Below are 23,053 nucleotides of genomic sequence, written 5' to 3'. Positions count from 1 at the left end.
CACTCCCTTGTGAGGAGATAAAATGAAGCTCAAGGAGGGCAAGGGGATCCCAGTGGGTGTGGGTTATTTATCATGATGTGGGGGTCAGACAATACTATTCATAGCACCTGAGTGTATACAGACTTCACCCAGATATCCCGTGTGGTCCTTGATGGCCAATCCAAAAGGATAAGAAAGCAAGACAGGTGCTAGTGTCTCTGCCCATGTGCTACGATGACTTTGGGCAAAGAGATACTTTGGAGATATGGATTGCTGAGTGACAGAAAGACCTAGAGATCTAGCTGTGTTCTGCTTCTTTCCCTCACAGAGACTAGCCACAGAACTCTGCATACCCATGTCATCTGCCAAGTTCTGTCTTCTGAAGACATTTGGTCGTTATGCAAAAACCACAATGACTGCTAATATTTCTTTAAAACTGGACTTTTATCCCTTAAATGAGGAGCAAGCACATGAAATGAAATACCCTTGTGCAGATGAATGGCCAGATTTTCATTAACCCAGCTGTGTGCCAGCCTCTTCCTGAGACAGAGACCTTGCCTCTGCATTTGTGGGCACAGCAGGGTTTGGGGAAGGCGCACAGCTTTGTCCTGAGAGAACAGGCTGTAGAGGCTCCATTCATCCTTCTCTGTTACCTAGAGGAAGAGCACGATGGGATGGAAATAAATGTAAAGCCCTTGACTCTCTCTGCATTTTTCACCCCTCCCCAGAAGAGTTGTCTAAATGTGCCACACTGTCTGTATTTTCCAAAATTATCTCAGATGCTCCTTTTTCATATGCGGGCATGCACGTATTGTCACTGTATTGGTCAGAATTTGTTATTGCTGTGACCAGACACCCAAGGGAAATGAGCTCAGCAGGAAGCTTTATTCTGTGTTGTGGTGTCAGCCTACTGTGGTGCGGATGGTGTTGTAGGGAGGAGGGCCTCACTTCACAGTGTCCAGGGAGGAGAGAGAGAAACAACACTGTTCTGTTGGTTTGCCTCTTTTCACCGCCTTGTGCCATCCAGTGCCACTGCAACCTGTCTGGCTGCGTGGGTCCTCCCATTTTAGGTCTGTCCTTCTAAACACCTACAACAGGCCCAGAAGTGGGCATTACCAATATTCGTGGCCTTTTTCAATCTAGTCAAGTTGACAGTCAAGTCATCCCAACCATGTGCTAGCTTGTTTTAGAGCCCAGGACAGGTTTCTGTTCCCATGGGAATGGTGTGTTTGGAAGCTGGGTCACAATTCCAGGTCACCAGGGCCTAAAGCTCTCTGTGGTGTTTACAGAAGCTGACGTCTGTGGTGGGTAGCAATGATGTCAAACTCGGGTTCTTATAGGCAGGACTGTGCCGGGGTTTTGTGAAGCGATGGGATGACAGTATCCCACTCAGGAGGTGATGGGAAGGAGAGTGTGGGTCGAATGGTGGGTGGAGATGCATGGTCTAGAACCAGAGTTGAGGCTGAGGGATGTTCCGTATGTTTCCATTTGTCTCCATTGAAAGCTGAGGAGAAATAAACACTCAGTCGCTGCCCACACACTTCCAGTTTAGGTGGTGTAGTTAGAGTTTTCCTGCCTGGCCCACAGTCAGGACAAATCTCTCTCACCCGCCAGTCCCACAGTCGCTCAAACCCAACCAAGAAAGCACACAGAAACTTATATTGCTTATAAACTGTATGGCCGTGGCAGGCTGCTTGTTATCTACCTTTTCTATCTTAAATTAACCCATTTCTGTTAATCTATACTTTGCCACATGGCGTGTGGCTTACCAGTGTCTTTACATGTTGCTTCTCATGGCGGCGGCTGGCGGTGTCTCTCTCCAACCTTCTACTTCCCAGAATTCTCTTCTCTCTTGTCCCGCCTATACTTCCTGCCTGGCCACTGGCCAAACAGCATTTTATTTGTACAGAGAGATATCCACAGCAAGGTGGTTTTCCCCCTCATCTCTTAGTCTCAGTCCCTCCCTGCTGTCTCTAATGTGTTCATAGTCCAAAGGCTTCAACAGGAGGACCTGCCCGAGTCTCTGTGCTTAGGCTGCCACTGCAGCTGTCAATGGAAAATTGTTCCTTCCTGGTCACTCCAACTCTCTGCTTCAAGGTTGAATATATCCCTGTAGAGTCCAGCTCTGTTAGCCTGTCACAACCCCAAGTTGAGCTGGCTACTTCTTACAGCAGATAGAGCAAGGTAGAGATGCCACTGTCCAGGAGGGAATCCACAAGAGGGCCGTTTCAGTTCATAATGAACTACCATGTCCATTCCTCAGCTGCTAACTACTGGAATGGCATCCTGAGCCTTGGCTGCAGAACACCAAGCCTGGAGCTACATGGAGCTTAAGCCCTTGGAATGGCTTGGCATCCGGTGATGTGCTCATCTGGGCAGGCAGCTGGACTCAGGAATTTCCAATGATTTTGGCATTTGGCTCATTCTTAGGTCTGTTAGCACCAGCTGGGGCTCAGGAAGGCTACAGAACATCTTTCCTCAGAGGGAACTTCTCAGCTGTCAACACCTGCAGACCAGGATGGGTTTCAAAAGCCTCTGTTCTAGAGAGAGAGAGAGAGAGAGAGAGAGAGAGAGAGAGAGAGAGAGAGAGAGAGAATGTTTCATTGAGAGCAGTAGCACAGTATATCCAGCCACCGTCAGCCATAGGATGATACTCCCTGCCCACATGGTACTGCAGGGTCCGTGAAGAGCCATGAGCCATGGATGTGATTGCTGCTCACAAGGCCTGGCTGCTTCTTGTCTCCCCATGGCTGCCTCACAGCACCACATCACCGGGGCTACAGAAGCGGTGGGACCAGATGAAGCCGCTCATACCTCCTCCTTTTCCTACTTGCTTAGGGCATGTGACTCTTGGATGACAAGAATGCCATATACACACACTTATCTAAACTTTACTATAATCCAATAATGCATTATTCTTAATTTTTACATGAAGTCCTTAGTGAAGAACAGCTAGGAAGTGGACAGACAAATATCAAAGGTTGTACTCTTTGTGGCTGTCAAGCCACGCTTTACACCATTTCAGCTCACTTTCCAGGAGATTTGAGAGGAGTTCTTGGCATCATGTGGCTCAATTGTCTGCAATACACTGCAACTGCCTTAAGACTCTAGAGGAGCCTACGGAAATTGGAAGTGTATTCACAGGCTGAGCAAAAGCCATCTAAGACTGAAACTGTATGCCGAGAGGTCAGGTACTGTGGCCCCATCTCATGTACGTGGTCCAATAAAGTTCTTCACAATGTCTGTTCGTGACTGGTAGGACAACGGACAGCAGAGAAAGAGGATGCTGGCAGAGCGAAAGAGCCAAACTGGAATGACATACCTTGAGAATGATGGACACAGCTTCCTGTCACATCCAGTTACCAATCCTCAGTCATAGGGCCATGCATGGCAATAATGCAGATGGAAAGTGAGCTTTTATTCTGAACATTCATGCTGATGTTTAAACTCTAGTACTGGAGAAGTATAGAGGTCCTGAGTGGATACTGAGGACCATTGTAGGGCTTTGCCACATGTCATAATGGCAAATATGAATTTCAAAAGGGAAAGAGGTGTTACACACACCAACTAAAGGCTTCAAACCCAGGAGAAAAAAATGAAGAAGGTGGTTGGTGTCTCTGCCACAGCAAAGTCATGCCATGGATGGAGAATGTCTTTAATATGTTACTGACTTGGATTTGTGGGTTATAGTACATTATACAGAATAGTTATATACCCCTAAGCCTGACTGTAATGGAGGTTGAGAATTAGAAAGAAGCTCCTGGGCTTGGGGTAAGGATTGACAGGCCCAGCCATTGAGACATCATAAAAAAAAAGACTTCTCAACTTTTCTTAGAAAATCAAACACAGCAAACTCTACCTACATTTTTACTGGGGAAGACCCATGGGGACTTTTTAGCTGTTACTAATTGTCAAAACAATTGTTTCCCAGTGTGCCCCACTCAATAGTACCCCAGCTTTGGGGCCCTGGTGCATTCAGAATGCGGTTTACAAAACCATCTCAGGAGCCTTTCCCAAACTGCGTGTGAGAAGCCCGGCAACCCCTCTTGTCATCAGAATTCGAGCAATGCCCCGATATCTTACCTTAGGACCCCTTCCATGGCTTTCTGTGCATTCCCACCCTCTGTATGAAATTCCTTCCTGTATCTCTGGAAGGCTGACAGCTTATTAATCAAAGATTTAGGGGAAGGCATCCTGTATGAACTTGGTAAATCAGTATACAAAATAGCCTCATCTTCCACACTAACCTGAAAACCTCAGGCATGCTCACAGGTCCTCTCTTAAATCTGCTTGCAAACTGGACTTACAATCTAAAATATCGATGAAGCCACGGTCCTGTTATTTGGTAGCTGTCTGAACTTGCATGCATATATCTCTTAACCTTTGAAAACACCCTGGGCCAAGGTAGTGGTGACCGAGGGAGGGGAAGTCCTGAGGGCATTGTAAAAGGTGACATCAAATTTAGTTTTCAATCTTTTTTCCTTTCCAATCTTTCTTTCCAGTGATGTGCTACTATCAATGATTTATTTTACTTTCTCTTCACCCGAGGACAAGAAGACCACAACCAAATGCAAACAGTCTCAGCTGTCTAGAGGGGGCAGAGATAATTTCCTCCTTACATGGCTGAAGAAGGAACAGGTAGAATTATCAGAATTAAAGAAAGAAAAGTGAAAGGTTTTGGTGAAATTGAACAAAAAACCAAAGTTGATAGTTATTTTCAGTTTTCATGTGAGTGAATTCATGTTCTCTTTAAACTTTATGGTATGATTGAGCATTCCTTGGGTATATGCCTAAGAGTGGTATAGCTGGGTCTTAGGGGAGATTGATTCCCAATTTTCTAAGAAAGCACCATATTTATTTCCAAAGTGGCTGTACAAGCTTGCATTCACACCAGCAGTGGAGGAGAGTTCCTCTTGCTCTACATCCTCTCCAGCATAAGCTGTCTTCAGTGTTTTTGACCTTAGCCATTCTGACGGGTGTAAGGTGGTGTCTCAGAGTGGTTTTGATTTGCCTTTCCCTGATGATTAGGCATGATGAGCAATTCCTTAAACGTATTTCAGCCATTTGAGCTTCCTCTGTTGAGAGTTCTCTGTTTAGCTCTATAGCCCATTTCTTAATTGGGCTGTTGGGCATTTTGATGTCTAATTTCTTGAGTTCTCTGTAAACTTTATTTGGAGGTCTAAAACCAGTGCTGCTGGCACTTTGTGAACTGTTTAGGACATACACAGAGTGGTGGAAAATTGTTACTCAATGCACATGTTCTCAGCAAAGGGAAAATAAATAAACATCCTAGAAAAAGGTGCATTTTGAGATAACTATTATAGCTCAGGGCAAAGGAATGAAAAGCAATGGGAATACACACTAAAGAGGTCTCCATACAGATTTGTAGTTTAGGTCCCCAAAGTGACTCTTAAGAATATAATTAGATGTAGGAGGCACCAAGAAAAGCCTGGTAATGGAATACAAAGACAGTCTTGCTTGGGGATTTAGTTAGGAGCAGAGTGGAGTCAGTGCTTTGTCCTTTATGACTGACTGCACGGTAGGCACTCAGAGCTGTGCTTCCCATTTTGATAACCACCTTCTTAATGGTGGATGAGCATTGGCACTAACATGCTTGCAAGTTGGATTTGATGGGTGCTCTCATTTTCTCTCCAGTGTAAGGGTTTCAGCTCTGATTCTCCTAACAACTGGAGAGCTTTTAGCCCTAGTGCATGTAAGGGATGTCTCAGTGCAGTCTCCATTTGCCCAGAGTCACTTTAATGGTTCAAGACATCCACTATGCACTTTCCCCAATGTCTTATTACTTCGGGCTCTAACCCGGCATCAGGACTGCTGTCAGCATCTTATTGGCGTCATCATTATGTCCTTGACATCATTTTAATAGCAACTGCATGATAGACATAAATCACAAAAAAGCAGTCTTGAGTCTGAGTTTCTTCTAGGTGGTCACTGAACTCAACTCCATGCCCTCTCTTTGGTTGTAAATGCAATTAAGTGGCTCGGCACTCCTTGTCAATAGGGAACACCGAGATGGATGCTTGTCACGGTTGTGTTCTGGGCACTGGCTGTAACACTGAAGATTCATCCGTGATGTGAGCCCCTGAATATCAAACATAAAAAGTGTTCTGTTAGCCGTGGTAGGGTGGGAACCACACCACCATGTTTCCCACCCACACCAGTGTCCAGAGCCTGTTGGGAAGGTGTAATCATGATTCTCCCCTGGAGGTAATGCAGAAATCTAAACACTTCCTTCAGCTCTCACTGGCTGACAGCAGTTACTATCCTTTTGACTTGAGCAGGCAGTCTGGATTTCTGAATTCCAAGCTTGAATACAGCAAACATCTCCATCTCAGAAGTTATCTGCACTTTCTTTTATTTCTTTTTCCTTTCTCCACAATATGTGAGGCTTTACTTGTTTTTTCTCCTTCATGCTGATGCAAACTGCAGATTTAAAAAATCTGTTCTGCGGCTAGTTTCCCTGAGCTATAAATATCTCCACTTGGCTGTTTTAGAGATGGATGATTTACAAATTTGAGAAAATTTAAGTAAAATCAGGGTCCAATTAGATATTATGGCCAAGAGGCTACAATGCTCCAAATCATGCTTCTGGAAACCTTTCCATGGAATTTGCCTGAGAAGCAGATAAATCTATGTGATGACAACCTATAAATAAGAGATAAATCTATAAACAGGAGGCAGCTGTCTCTACCTCAATAAAAAGTTTGAGTGAGTATATTGGTTCATGGGAAAACAACCTCACTTTCGCCAAGTTCAGTCCATAGGTTCTTAATCTTGAACACATGTCACGATCACTGGATGCTTGACTGAAAGTCAGTCTTTAGCACCTGAGTTTCTTGCATACTGGGTCTGAGGATTTGTATTTTCCTCAGTGCTCAGCTGACATTGCTCCTCTTGTTCTGGGGACCTCACTTTGGGAACTGAGCTGGACCTTTGTTGCTTCAACATACAGAAAAAGGTCATTCTTCTAAGCTGGCACCTAAGTTTCTAATGTCATATCTTATTGGAACGAGGCAGGTACCCTTAGTGCCCAGCTTTGATCTGGTCCTACTCTAGCACCCTGGGCTCTCACAGCACCCCGGTGGCTCCCAGCCTGCCTGGTGGGTAAGAAAAGATTACTGATCAGCCCCAGAGACACAGAGGGAAAGTACACAGTGCAACCTCCTCATTCACTGCCTGCGCATGACTGTCTTTCAGAAGATTGAGTCTTTGGATTGTAGCCCATGGTCAGGTGACAGGAATTGACCCATCAGTCACCTACCTGCACGATGAACAAGAGAGAAAGGTGGTCTGAATTATCTCCCATTAGAAGGGGGATTATGTCTCTTGTATTCTCTCCATGTACAAGATTGCTTTGCCAACTGCAGCCTGTGATGTCTCATGTCCTTCAGGTTGCCTGTGCATGCCAACAGAGTCTCTCCCTGTCTGCACACCTATGCTAATAGCAGGGATGCACCGGAAAGCTGCAGAATCAGCTTTGAAAACAGATTCAAATTCTACACACGCTTGCAGAAAATAGCCTTAGAAGCAACCATTTTTGGAGTAGTCTACCCACTCCATCCTTCCCCTCTGCCTCATGCTCACATACGTGAGTATCCACTTAAGTGTCAATCTTCACTGAACTGCACTATGCTTACTACTGCTAATATTTTGTGGTATAATTTTCAAGCATGGCTTTACGGATGGATTTTTTTTAATGTCCCTTATTTTAGAAAATGTGCACGTTTTTGTTCCACCTGTGTCTGGTGTGAAAAGGACAATCTCAGCTCAAGCCTCGCAGGGGTTTCTCTCAGATGCCAATTTCTCATTCCATGATAGTCTTTTTTCTGGGGCACCCGTGCTGTTGGGGCTGTACTTGATGCATGTCACTGACATCTTTGGTTTAGGGAGAGATGAGAGTCTGGTTCTCATCATGATTCCCTCTTTCCCATGAGGACACTTAGACTAAGTCTGTGACTGACTTCTAGCTGTGTGCCAAGCCTTTTGGCACTCATTTCAGAACATTAAATTTCCCCTATATTGTGGTGGTATTGTGTTCCCCACAAAATTGTGCACCCTAATAAAGAGAGCCTTTAATCCAAGGGAGTGATGGCAGAAAACAGAAAGTTACATAAGGCGTGAAAACCAGGAACCAGAGCTAGTTAAGCATTTGACTGGTTAAGCATTCAGGCTTTCGAGCAGCAGTTCAGCTGAGAGCCATTGGGATGAGGACACTGATGCTTCTAGTCTGAGGAAACAGGATCAGCTGAGGAACTGTCGAGGTGAAGGAGCTGTGGCTTGTTCTGCTTCTCTGATCTTCCAGCGGTCACCCCAATAACTGGCCTCAGGTTTGATTTTATTAGTAAGACCCTTTAAGATTCATTCTACACCATTTTTCTGCCAATTGTCTCTCTTTGAATTCTTATTTACTTTACATATTCCTATAAATTGTCTTAATTGTCTTTGCAATAGGGACCACAGTAGAAAAGGCACAGGAGACTGTATGTAGGCATGGGATTTGTGCTTTATAGAAAGCATTTGACCTCACTGAAAGGAAAGTTGTCCCCAGAACCTGACAAATGAATCCACAGACATTAATTGTGACATGAACAGGAGCTCCCATGGCCAGATCTAAATGCCCTCTACACTGGGCATGGTTGGGTGCTGCCCATGCTCTAATTTGTAGCTCCTTTACTATCACCAAGTGAAGGAAAATGTCCTGTGTCATCTAGTTCAATCTCCATCAGACTGAGTCTACTGTGTTACACTACTCTTATAATTGAAGTGTGTGGATGCTTTGCTTACTTGCATATCTGTGTACCAGAAAGGAATGTCACATTCCCTGGAACTGAAGTTGTAGGTGGTTTGAGCTGCCATGGGGGTGATGGGGATAACTAGCACTCTTAACACTGGGCTGTTTCTCCAGCCCCTAGACTACCATTTATTGCTAAGGTAAAATGATCTGGCTGAGGCTGTTGACAATAGGTGAAGGGCTCCTATGGAGCTGTAGGAGAGAGGCAAACAGTCCACCAGGACAGAGGCATTGGGTGAACAAACAAATTACAGGACGAAAAACGACCATAAATGAATGAAGAAATTCTGGGCAGCCTCATCTGTAACCGAGGATGAGACAATTATATAAATAACCAAGTGATTTTTCTGGCCACACGTTAGGCAATATTTTATAGAAATAGGGAAGAACAGAGGAATGAATATTCTCAATCACTGTTAAGGGGATTACAAATTGTCAGAGGCTAAAGAGTGTGTTTGGAGGCATTACTAAATATTTAAATGCAGACACCATGCCAGGAACTCCTTTTCCTGGGATTTGTCTACCAAAACACTTACATACAGTCATAGAAAAACATCTACGGATGGAGTTGTCCTCCTAATCATAATGTTGAGGAAGAGAAATGATTGGACACCCCATCAGTTGAGAAGTGATTAAATAAACTACATATCTCTTTGGAGGATGGCTATGAAGCTATTTAGTGAGTGAATATTGATGCCCCTTTATGTGACAGTATGGGAAAGTCCTTAAAATATATGTTTAAAAAATGATAAGAACAATCTGAAAATAGTGAGTCTATGCACATAGTGTAAAAATTGCCCCCTACTGTGTAATATGCTTGTGTATGTAGATTCAAGAATATAAATATAGTAGTGCCAGTAAGCTGGCTCAGTCTGTAGAGTAAAGTGTGATCCTAATTGTCTTTTTCTTTCTTTCTTTCTTTTGAGACAGGGTTTCTCTATGTAGCTTTGCGTCTTTCCTGGAACTCACTCTGTAGTCCAGGCTGGCCTCGAACTCACAGAGATCCACCTGGCTCTGCCTCCAAGTGCTGGGATTAAAGGCACACGCCACCACTGCCCAGCCTAATGGTCTTATTAATAAAAACCCAGAATCCATTCTGTCTGAGGATTTGTAGAGGTACGAAGTTTCTAGTGGCTGCTGCTCTGCTTCTCTGATTTTTCAGCTTTCACCTAATATCTGACTCTGGGTTTTGGCTAATTGTCTTAAATAAAAACCCAGAGTTAGATATTAGGGTGAAAGCTGAAAAATCAGAGAAGCAGAGCAGCAGCCACTAGAAACTTCTTACCTCTACAAATCCTCAGACAGAATGGGCTGAGATCCTGTCTCCATCTGCCTTATATTCCTGTCTCCATCTCCCAAGTGCTGGGATTAAAGGCGTGAGCCTCCCAAGTGCAGTACTGCCTGGCCTCTATGGTTAACTAGTGGCTAACTCGGCCCTCTGATCTCCAGGCAAGCTTTATGTGTCAGAACACAAACAAAGTATCACACAACACTTCCCCCTTTTTACTTAAATACAGTAAGTACAATAACTATAGGCAAGAATTATATTAACAATGTCTAGATCATTAGCATTTGACAAATTCAGAAAAAAAACCACTCCATTATCCATCCTATGTTGATGACTCCAAAGTGTTGTATCTAATTCATTTTTTATCCAAACTTGCATTACTATATTTCTATACCCCCTTTTCTTTTTACAAGGAGTCTCTTAATCTAATCTCCTTTGTTCAGCTTTATTTCTTGACCATTACCAATAACAACTTGTACCCAACCCCTCTTAAATGATAGTAAATATCCATAATGCATCTTTGGGGAATGTGGGTGTAGTTCTCTAGACTCTTCCTGTTGATTGGGGGTAGTAGTAATCTTTGGGGGACCCTGAGAAAATTCAGGATTATGGTCAAGTTCTGACTGTAGACTTCTGTGAGTCTGGATCATCCCAGCCAGCAGCCTTGAAGCTGTTTTGGATGCAAAACTCGGAGGAAACTGCAACAGAGTCACTCTAAAATGACTGGACCATCTACTCCCATCAGAGGTTTTTCAGAGGGTCTTCCTGGATCAAACTTTATTTTTCTTAATCCAGAGCCTCTCATTTCCTATGGAAATAAAAGTAGAACCTCTTTCCCAAAGTAACATATCTTTTGACTTAAATTTTGAAGCCAAGATATTTTTAAAAACTTACAGGTTGGTTTAATTTAGTAGCTTTCACAATCAAATATCTCTCAGCAGTTATCATTTGTCCATTAACAATAAAAAAATCCAAAGACAACAACACAATAAAATATAGAGTTCAGACTGTGTATTTTCTGTCTTTACATGGCTTATATTTTTTTATTACTCTATTCCTTTTTTAAGGACTTTACTATTATTTTTTAATCTATGACTATTTCTACCCTTTGTCTTCTCTCTCCCAAGCCTATGCACATTTTCAAACATACTGTAAACCATTTAGAGTTTTTTTCCATCTGAATTTGTCTTTACTGCATATCTCTATCTTTTTCTGACCACATGAACCTTTAGACTGCTAAGCAGCATGGATAAAACCTCTACTTCTGCCCTGGTGACTGGCTGTGCCCTGCCTGGTTCCCTAAGAGCCTAGCTTCATGGCAAGGCATTGATGAGAGCCATATTCACCTCCCCAACTTTGGGGAGCTTCTGGGTCCATGCTGTCTTTGAGCAGCATGCTGCCCACTGCTCATAAATCCAATTTAAGTGTTTAATAGTAGGGTCTCTTAAAAAAGCGGTGGGATTTTTGCCACTAGCACTGAGTCAGGAAGCCATCTCTTAAAGGAGCCACACCTCTGCTCACTGCCAGCAAACAGGGCCCACCGGAGAAAAAGCCATTACCAAGAAGCCAAGCTGAGTTTGACTCCATTTTTGTGTGTTTAGAATCCTTTTTAAAGCCCTTTGAGGCTTTATGTGGAAATTCTTGCCCAACATTTGGGCACCATATGAAACATGATCCTAATTGTCTTATTAATAAAATCCTGGAGGCAGATATTAGGATGTAAGATGAAAGATCACAGAAGCAGAGCAGCAGCCATTAGAGACTTCTTATCTCTACAAATCCTCAGACCAATACTGACCCTTCCAATCCACATGCACAGGAGGCCTTTCATCTATGTCTTCTTCAATTTCTGTCTCTGGTGTTTTAAAGTCTTCACTGTGTAGGTCTTTCACTTTTGTTAGGCTTATCCAGGGTATAATTTGGGAGCTATTGTGAATGTGAATGGGATTGCTTCCTTGTTTTTTTTTTTTTTTTTTTTTGTTTTTTTTTTTTTTTTGTATGTGTGTGTGTGTGTGTGTGTGTGTGTGTGTGTGTGTGTGTTTGTCTTTGGTATACAGGAAGGCTACTAAAGTTGATGTTAATTTTTCACCTGCTATGCTCCTGAAAATGTCAGCCCTGTGACTTTCTTGAGAGTTTCTGTTACAAATGTGGTGCACATGAAAGTGTGCATGAAGTCCATGCCATCTGTCTCCCTCCTTCCCTCTCCATCTTAGACTTTGAGACAGTGCCTCTCCCCACCTGGAGCTCAGAAGCTAGGCAAAATTAGCTGGCCTGTGAGCCCAGGGTTGCACCTGTCTCTGTGCCCAGAGCGGGGATTTTTACCTAAGTGCAGGGGATCAAGATGTATACCTTTGTGTTGGCACAAGAGCAAACACTTTGACAATGAAACAATCTCTTCAGCCTCTCATTTGGAAATAAGAAAATGTATATAAGGTTTAGATTGGTTTTTAAATATTTTTACTAATTCTTTGAGAATTTCATGTGGCACATTTTGATCCTATTAACCTTCCACTCCTCCCCCTAACTCCTCCTAGGTCCACCTCCATATACCATCCCTCACAGAAACTCTGAGTCCTTTAAAAAATATAATCCATTGACTCCAGTTTGTACTGCTCATATGAGGATGTTCACCTGTGCTCTATGCAACATGCACACACACACACACGCACATACACACACACACACACACACACACAATCACATTCACATGTACACACACAGGCATGCACACACATTTTTGCTATGTCACTGAACATCATTATAGAGAAAGACTCCATATGTCTAAAAATCTCTTACTGGGATTTTGAGAGGATTTTTTTTTAAATGATAGGTCAATTTAGGACAAATTTCCACGTTTATTGTGCTAAATCTTCCAATCCAAGAATGGCATTGTTCTTTAGTTATTCCTATCTTCTTATATATATTTTTAGAGCTTTTAACACTTAGATTGTACATGGAGTAGAGAGAACAGACACCCTTGTAACAGCTTTAAGATAACATGCTATATTTTTGCCAATAATTAGTTAATATTTTGTGTGTGTACATGTGACATGTGCCACAGCACACACACGTGGATATCAGAAGATAACATTGGTTGGTTCTCTCCTTCCACCATGTTGTTTCCAGGGACCAAACTCAGGTTGTCAGGCTTGGTAGCCAATACCTTTACCTGCTGAGTCATCTCACTAGACCTGGATAGTTTATCTTTCAGGCTTATCCTTTGTGGTCCATGAGGCAGTTACATCATAAAACACAGTATACCCAGGGCAGCTAGAAGGCGAGCACCCTGGCATGTGTGAGAAAGCCCTGGCAGCCACATGCAGGGACTCCTTGTCTCTGGGTCCACATTGAGTATGTTGATGATGCCCTTTGACTGACACAGACATTGCTTTAGCTTAGTTAATGGGTTTTAATGAAACACTTGAAGATGCAGAGGCATTTAGGAATAACTCACAGTGCCATCAGCCTTGTTTTCAGCACATGCTCCTTATTATTGTATGATTCGCTTTCACGTTTCATAACAGCTCAAAGGAACCATTTCCTGGAGAAGTCAAACAAGTTGACACATTTATTTTCAGGCTTTGAAGGAAATATATTTTGGGTATTTATGTAATTTCTGTCTCATTTTGGTGGTCTAATTTTTCTCTTCTGGATTTTTTAAATCTGCATTTCTAATCACCATGATGAATTTAATCTCTTCTTTCATACGTATGCACCCCATATGGTGCTATGGACCCTGGAAGCTATCAACTAAATACCTCCTAATTAAATCAAAGCACTTTCCATCTCTGGTTTCATTTTTACCAAAAAACAAAACAAAACAAAAAAACTAAAACCAAAACCAAGAAAATCCCAAAAGCAAAAAACCTCTACCAACAGAAAAGGTCGCTGTCTCTAGTGCATGCCTCTGGGCGCCTGACAGCACACTGCTGAGACTCCACCAGACCTCAGGTAAACAAAGGGTTCTTCCTTCAGCCAAATGGCCTCAGCTGTAAAAGCACTCTCACATACACCCTGGCCTGCTCCTAAGAACAGTGGGGACAGCGGCCTGGCTCATGTTTCTGCCTAAACTCATGTCAGTCTCATATTCTGTTATTTTGTAAAGTTTCCTCAGCATATGATTCACTCCAGGCAAGAAGATCCTCTGTGTGAGAAGCAGGCCAGTCCCACGAGTGACTAGACGGTTTCCTAGTATAGTTCTGTGCAGATTATAGCACAAGCTTTGACTTCAAAGCACAACACTGATGGTTAAAAGGGAAGAATTATTCCCCTATGATTAAAAAGAAAATGGTTTATTTTATGCAGACTCAAAGCATCCTTCTGATACAAGAGAATTTCCTTTTTCCATTAAGTCCACCTTCCTGTAAACAGTCAACATGGACAGGCAGGCCCCTCCCCTCTCCCTGCAGGATTCAGGCCAGTTCTACTTCTCTATGACCCACCAGGCCTTGTCCAGGACTGTAAATCCACCACACAGCTATGCACTCACTTGGGCTCAGTTGAAATTCATCCGTATTCTTTGTAATGAAAGGAAGCATTTACTGGTTCCCGTTCTGGTCAGGCTTCCCCCACTGAACCAGCAGTGAGGTCCTGCTTCCACTGGTCATCATCCCAGAAGGAAAGCAGTCAGCCTGAGTTCAGAAGAAGTCAAAGAAATAGTTTAGGTTGTCAGAAACACCCAAACACCCAATCTAGCTTGGGAAAAGTATTTGTTGATAAATCAACAAGAGCTTCATAAAACCAAGAAGAGCTGCCACTGTGGATCTGAGGCTTTCAGGAACCAGTGCAGGGGCACTTCTGAAGGTAAAGTACTGGAGTGGGGACAGCAGCAAGGACATCCTGCTATTCATTCTTGACTCTGGCCTTGAATTCTGTCTCCCAAGAGTCACCATGTTCAAGAGGCCACTCTCCAGAAGAAAAGCTAGGATTGGACACAGGCGTGAGATCCTGAGAAGGCAGCACAGCAAACATAGCCAATGACAGGAACTTTTTCCTTTGTAACTTTGCTGTTACTTACTGATCCAGAGAGGAGTGGGTAGCAGATATGGCATAGCCAGTAGGAAAGGGATGAGCATGAGACCTGCTAATTCAGGATAGAGCTCTGCAGCATTGTCCTGTAACTCTGAAGGCAGTGGGACCTTGCTTGATGGGCTGAGACAGGGCCTGTGGTTAGTGAAGTCAAGAGAGGCTCCACTTGCCATCTTTACTCTGTTTAGCCTGTGTTAGAACCAAACCGCAGGAGCAATATCTCATTCTCTATGGTTCTGGAAGATGCTGTGAATGTGTCTAGATAGCTACCTGCCTGCAGGCACCACCAATAAGGCATGGTTCATACTTGTGAAAAATTCTAGATTTTGACATCATGATATGTATATATAAAAGGAATAGCTCTTCAAAGACATTTTGTGAGACATGATAAATTTGTGTGGGTTTTTTTTCAGTAGCAATGAGTAAGATTAATTCTGTGCACCATGTTCCTGCCACAGTGGACTGAGTTGTTCTTGCCATGATGGGTAGAAACCTCTGAAACCATGAGCTAAGATAAACCTTTCATTTCTTAAGTGGTCTCCATCAGGTACTGTGGTCATCATTAAGGAATAATACAAGGACAATACTCACCTGTGTCCCTACAGATAGGATGCTTTATTTTCCCAAACATGTTGCATCTGTGGTTGAGTTTCATTTTCCCAGACACACTGCATCTGTGGTTGAGTAAACCCATAGATGAAGAACTTGCACACACTGAGGCTCATGGGATTGTGACCTGATTTGTTTTTAACAGGCTTACCTTGGGTGCTATGTAGAGATTAGATTGTCTGGAGTTATAGAAGTGAGACCAGATAGGAAACAAGAGTAAAGAACCACCCAAGAGGAAGAGTGGGATTGCCAAGGATGTGGCCCAGTCAAGGACAAGAAACATGAGAGAAGAGAAGACAATGACTATCATAGTGGTAGGTAGGCATCAGCCAAACACTTTGAAGGCAGAGTCAAAATTATGTCCCTGGGCCAGTGAGATGCCTCAGTGGCTAAAAGTGTCCAAGCTTTCCATACTGGGTTCAGTGCATGGTGAAGGAGAGAACCAACTCTAGAAAGTTGCCATCTGACTCTGCATGTGTGCCCTGGTACACAGACAGAGAGACCTACACATGTACACACAAACACACACACACACACACACACACACACACACACTCACACTCACACACTCACACTCACACACACAGACATACAGATACATAGACACAGACACACAGATACACACAGACATACAGACACATAGACACACACAGACACACACAGAAGCAGAGACACACAAAACAGACACATAGACAGACACACAGACCCATAGACACAGACACACTAAATGCAAAACAAAATAGGGTCTCCTCAATACTAACTACAACTTTCGAGTATTAATGTGCAGTTGTATCTCATCTTCACATGCATAGTATACTCAGAGACACTGAGGTATACGCTGAAAGCTAAACACTGTCATTAAAATTCAACAAAATGAGCAAAGATAAGCTTCTAAGATGAGGAAGAAAGTGGGCACTGGAACTCAGCCTCCCCAGAGTCGGGCTCTCTGAAATGGAGATGTGATGCTTCTCACCCTCTCCCACAGTGCCTTCTGCATGGGGAATGTTACTGAATGGTCCATGGGAGAACATGGAAGAGTACTTACAGCCCACACACAAGTCCCAAGAGGAAGTTCTTCATTATGCTTTCATTGATTACTCTGCAGATAGGAGCTTTTTCATTCTTATTTTCTGTTCCCCTCAACCCTACCCTCATTTGATGTCTCATTACTATCCATGAGCTAAACTCTGGCTCCAGCTTATAGTCTTCTAATCAGAACAATGAGAAATGTAATTGGTTACCCCTGTGTCCCTCGGATGCAGCAACAATCCATACATAGCTATTTCAAGTTCTCACCTTCTTTTCTAGCAGTTTATTAAAGTATTAACCCAAAAAATTAGGACCTTTCCTGAAGTGGGGTCACTGCAAAAACACTTCTTTGAACACTGACTCAAAACGACAGTTGCTCCTTCATACCACAATTAGTAAACACCAATCACTTTGGGAAGTTTCTTCAAAAAACAGTGAAACACTGGCTGGGGGTGGTAGCGCCTGTCTGTAATTCCAGCTCTTGCAAAGTGCAGGCAATGGGGAGCAGGCGTCCAAGTTCAGCCTCCCAGACACAGAGTTTTAAAGCCAGTCTGGGCTGCGCTAGAGTTTTTTAAAAACAAAAACAGAAGCAATAAAAACAAAATTGGTAAAATCGAAACAGTAGAGGAGACTATAGAGTGACCTGATGGCTACCAGCATTGTTGTGGAGTAAACTCACAGGTTCCTATGAGCCGTTTGCACACAGCATTTACAGCTGCAGCCAGAAACTAACTATGGTGATGGTATTTGTATCATTGATTTTTTAAAATAAAATTGTTTACTAAAAAGACTGTTGTATATAGCTCTTGGAAGAGATGGTATGAACAATCAAAGTCTCACACCCGCCTCCAAACCTGCAATGAAGATCAGGACGGTGGGTAAGTAGGTGTGTGTTGAATCTATCTAATTGAAGAGTTAAAACTGATTGGCTTGAGATTCCCAGTTCTTCCATGACAAATTAGCCCATTTCTTCCAGGTCCTCCCACAACAACTGAAAAACAAAGACACTGGACACCGGGCAGCAAAGAAAGGGCTGGAGAGATGAAAGGGGCAGTTCCCAGGATCCTTGAGATTTGAAGAACAAAAGGCCAGTCTCAGGAGCTCCTTAGTCACTCCCCAAATCCACCTGGTAGGGAGGGTCTAGAAGCTCCAACTGTCCACATAGCAAGCACAGACAAAATCACTCTTGCCTGGTCAAAAGACTTGGGAAGGCAATAGAAATCCTTAGACAATACTCTTTGCTTTCTAGCAAAACAGAAGCGAAAACCACACTAAGCTTCCTAGGTTCCAATGGGGTTTGTAGGGAATTTATCTTGTAAAGTCCCCACTTTCTATTCAAATGAGGTGGTATGCTCTGGTTCCTTGGTGAGGTCTGACACAGATTTAACCATCCATCCTCCTACCCAAGAAGCAGTCGTGTTGAGATAATCGTTGAGCCTGCAAATGCTCTCTCACCTGCTGCTTAGTGGGAGTGAGAATCCCCAAATCCTCAGTCAGGGCTGTGTCAGTGGCATTTTGTGGGGGAGCTGAACCTCCACTGTCACCCACAACAACTGCATGTGACAGCCAAGTCACTAGGAAGGGCTAGTGCTGGTGAGTGTCACTATATTCCAGCAGCAGGGTTCAGAGGTGAGTCTCTGCTTTAAAAGTTAGAGAAGATGAACAAGGAGAATTGGTGCGTCTCTTCCCTGCCTTCAACCCCACCCACATGTAGAGGCCAGAGGTAGAGGAGCCTTCACCCCACCTGACCTCAGCCAGACAGAAGAATGCAATGGGCTGAAGGTGGGCAGCACTGTTTCTACCTCCCTCACCCCAGGAGCCCGGCTCAGTGAGAAGCGGAGACTCTGACCTACCTGGAGTCTTCAAGGCTGAGTGAGCGCAGTAGAGCATTGCTAGTTGGCTCTCCATTTGCTCTTCCACTTGAATTTGTCAGGAACTGAGATTTCTGTGCTTACCTTTCAGTTACAACACAGCGGGGGTCAATCCTTGGCTGTTTCTCTTCCTGGTACCTCTGAAGCCAAGTATGGACATGAATTTAGAACTTTGAGACAAGACTGTATGGTGGAATAAGGTCACTCACTGAGAATGTGCCCTGGGAAGCTGAGATCCCATCCAGTAAGTCTGTGTTCTGTGAATCTGTATTCTACTTTCAATGCTGTGGGGTTGCAGCCTGTCCTGTTACACCTCTACAGAGCTAGTGCCTTCCCCCTAAAATGAATGGAATAGGCTTCTGGGCTGATAAATAAGTACAAGCTATCTGGGATAGAATAAGAAGCAAATGGATCTACCAAGAGTCAGGAAAATCACAACACAATGACGGAAGATAACCAATGGTTGTTAACAGTGAACTAAAGACGATGGTGAATTCTCTACAGAGACTAAAGAAGTCACAGCAGACACGCATCAAAAGTGATTATCAGTCCTCTTGAACTGATGGAAATATGTCAGTAAAGACTTGGAAGTTATAGAAAGGAATTCAAGGGAAGTTATCACAATTGAAAGCAAAGTAATGGGAAGAAGAGAGAGCCCTACCCCAGAGTGGCCACTTAAAGGGGGGCGGGGAGGGGGGTGATGACACGGTTTCCGCAGGAGCTCAGTAGACTTCACTCAATTTGAATGAGACTAAAAATGTAACAGAGTTTAAAATGTCTCATATTTAATGAAAGATATACACCCACTGATTCAAGAGGTTATTAGAACCACAAGCAAAATAAAGCCAATAAAATGCACAAAACATACTGTAATTAGATATTTAAAAGCAAAGACAAAGAAGAAACCTTGAAAGTAGCCAGAGGGAAATGACAGACTGCCTTTAGGGAAATGGATACATGTAGCTGAAGTTTTTTCCAGTCCTGCCTGGCCTCACGGTCAGGACAAATCTCTCTCACCTGCCAGTCCCACAGCTGCTCAGACCCAACCAAGAAAGCACACAGAGACTTATATTACTTATAAACTGTATGTCCGTGGCAGGCTTCTTGTTATCTAGTTCTTCTATCTTAAATTAACCCATATCTATTAGTCTATAAGTTGCCACGTGGTTCGTGGCTTACCGGTACCTTACGTCTCACTTGTCATGGCGGCGGCTGGCAGCGTCTCTCTGACTCAGCCTTCTACTTCCCAGAATTCTCTTCTCTCCTTGTCTTGCCTATACTTCCTGCCTGGCTACTGGCCAATCAGTGTTTTATTTATACAGAGTGATATCCACAGCAGAGACAGAAATGATAACCATGTTCTCATTTGAAAACACCCAGGGAGTTGCTCCATTTTTCAAACTGAGAAATGAAAAGAGACTGTTAACTTTGTAATTATATATCTAGTAAAAATATTTTTTAGAAATAAAGCATAAATGAAGGCACCCTTAATCACAGGAGAATAGGGGATGAACTGCTAATAACATGGCCCCAAAGAGTGGATTGAGGGGTCTATGTCAGCAGAGAATATGGACCCCAAGAAAAGAAAGAAGTGCATCAGAATGGATGAAAACAGAGAGAAATGCCACAGTGTATTTTGATTATTTTCTTAACTCACATGTGGTAGTCAAAGCAAACTTACAGCACCATCTGGTATGGTGTTTAATGTTTACAGAGAAAAACTCCAAATAATTACACTTCAAGTGGGGGAAGGTATACGACACTACAGGAAAACAGGCTTGACTTCATTACACTTGACTAAGTCTAATGAAGCTCCAAAGCCAGTTGACTATGGTAAGGTCCGTCTGAATACAATAGCACCTACAACACACTAAAGAAGGCATACAATGATATACTCAAAATGCTGTACCTAAGTCAAGAATGAAAGTAAGAAATATGTTTAAGGAACTTAGGAAGGTAAGAAGAGAAACAGGGGAGAAATTCAGAAGATTAAACTGAGCAAATAATAAAATGAAGAATTAAGCTATGACTTTCAAAGTTACCCTAAATATAAAGGACTTACACATGTCACTTGAAAACACACAGCAATAGGATATAGAAATATGCTATCTATAAGATATGCTACTTTAAAATGAATGTTTAGAGTGTCTGCTGTTATGCTGAAGTTCTGTATTTGGGATTGGGTTTTGTACGAGAGGAGAGATACAGATTCAGTTTCATTTTTCTACGCCTGGGTTTTCCAGCACCATTTGTTGAAGATGCTGTCTTTTCTTTGATGTCCATTTTTTTGATTATTGTCAAACATTGGATGGTTGTAGTTGTGTGGACTTATATCTGAGTCCTCAATTCTATATGATAGAATTCTATAGATAACAATATGTCTGTTTCTGTACCATACTGTTTTTGTTGCTATGACTCTGTGCTATAACTTGACATCAGAGATGGTGATGCCTCCCATCAGAGTCTTTTTAGTCAGGATTGCTTTGGCTCTCCTTGATTTTTTTCTGATTCAACATAAATTTTAAGACTTTTTTCTCTATTTGTGAAAGATAGCCATGAGATTTTGACTGGGATTGCATTAAATCTCTGCAGGTTGCTTTAGTAGAAGGGACAGTTTCACAGTTAATTAATTCTTCCAATCTATGGGCATAAAAGGGCTTTTAATCTTCTGGTGTCTGTCATTTTTTTTCAGTGTCTTAACATTTTCATTGTAGAGATCTGTGCTATTTATTTTTTTGTCAACTTTATATAAACCAGAGTCATTTAGGAAGAGGTAACCTTAATTGAGGGATTATCTCCATCAGATTGTCTGTAGACATGGCTATGGGGCATTTTCCTGATTAATGATCGATGCAGGGAGGCCCAGCTCAATGTAGGTGGTGTTACCTCTGGGCAAGTAGTCCTGGCGTAGAGGCCGAGGAAGCCATGGAGAGCAAACCAGCAAGCAGTGTTCCCCCATGGCTTCTGCTTCAGTTCTTCCCTCAATGATGGACTCTGATTGGAATGTGCAAGCCAAATAAACCTTTTCCTCCCAATTGTGGTTTTGGTTGTAGAGTTTATCACAGCAACAGAAAGCCTAACTAAGACAAGGCCTCTCATGGCCTGGTTAGGTTTATTCTTAACTGTTTTATTTTTGTGCAGCTATCATGAATGGGATCAGGTCCCTGATTTCTTTTTCAGGATGTTTTGACACTGGCATATAGGAAGGCCACAGATTTGTGGTATTGATTATAGACCCTGTCACCTTTCTGAAAGTGTGGAGTAGCTGCAGAGGGTTTGATGGCATCATCTGGGGTTGCTTATGCTAAGAATCACGTCATCTTCAAGTAAGGACACTCAGCCTTCTTTCTCGATTGTGTTCTTTTTATTTTCTTCTCCCACACTGAAACAGTATTCATTCTTGACAAAAATCTCTCAGCTAGCCAGGAGTAGATAGGGACTTTCTCACTTAATCACATCTATAAAAACCTACAGCCAACATCTTATTTCAAAGTTACAAAAGCTCAATACCTCAGCTCCAAGACAATGAAGCCACCTCTTCCCACACTCCAGCACAGTCCCAAAGCTCTAGTTATTTATGGCAAGAAAAGGGAAGTATATAACAGAGAGGAAGAAGTAGAGTTATCCCATTTGTGGTTGGTAGGATTCCTCATGTTGAAAAAATGTATCAGAACCTAAAATGAATACACATGCACAAGTCAGCCAGTAATGGAGAACTAACTTAAAAGCTATAGTACCACTTGTAATCTAGTCTAAAACACTGAAATAAGATGCATATATAAAAGAATATATGACATGTACACTGAAAAAATATAAGACACTACTAAAATAAAAATTTAAAAGACGTAAATAAGCTAAGTGGTGGCGGCGCACACCTTTAATCCCAGCACTTGGGAGGCAGAGGCAGTCAGATCTCTGAGTTCAAGGCCAGCCTGGTCCATAGAACTAGTTCTAAGACAGACAGGACTACTCAGAGAAACCATGTCTTGAAAAACAAACAAACAAACAAACAAAAGGCATAAATAATTATAATAACTTATCATGTTCCTAGATTGGATGATCCAAAATGCCAGACTCCATCACCACCCCAGTGATCTCCAAGTATTATTTACAGTTTCTATGAAGAGTTATGGATGACAGGAGACCTAATCAATCTTGGAAACCAAGAATAATAAGCTAAAGACAGGTTTTTACCAAATTAATTCCAAACACAATGCTCTAGTAACAAAATGTTGCAAGAGAGCTGGAGGGATACTAAAATTAGCCAATGGGATGGGCAACCAGAAACAGAGCCACACAAATACACACAACTAGTTTTTAAAAAAGTCAGCAGAGTGGGTGGGGATGTTCATGAAGCAGTGCTAGAGTAGTGGAGTTGTGTAGGCAAGAAAAGGGGGTGTTAACCTTGTACAAAAATTAACTCAGGCTGGACTGCAGGTG

This window comes from Onychomys torridus, chromosome 5, assembly GCF_903995425.1.
Source record: "Onychomys torridus chromosome 5, mOncTor1.1, whole genome shotgun sequence".
Lineage (NCBI taxonomy): Eukaryota > Metazoa > Chordata > Mammalia > Rodentia > Cricetidae > Onychomys > Onychomys torridus.
Note: the sequence above shows the minus strand (reverse complement) of the source record.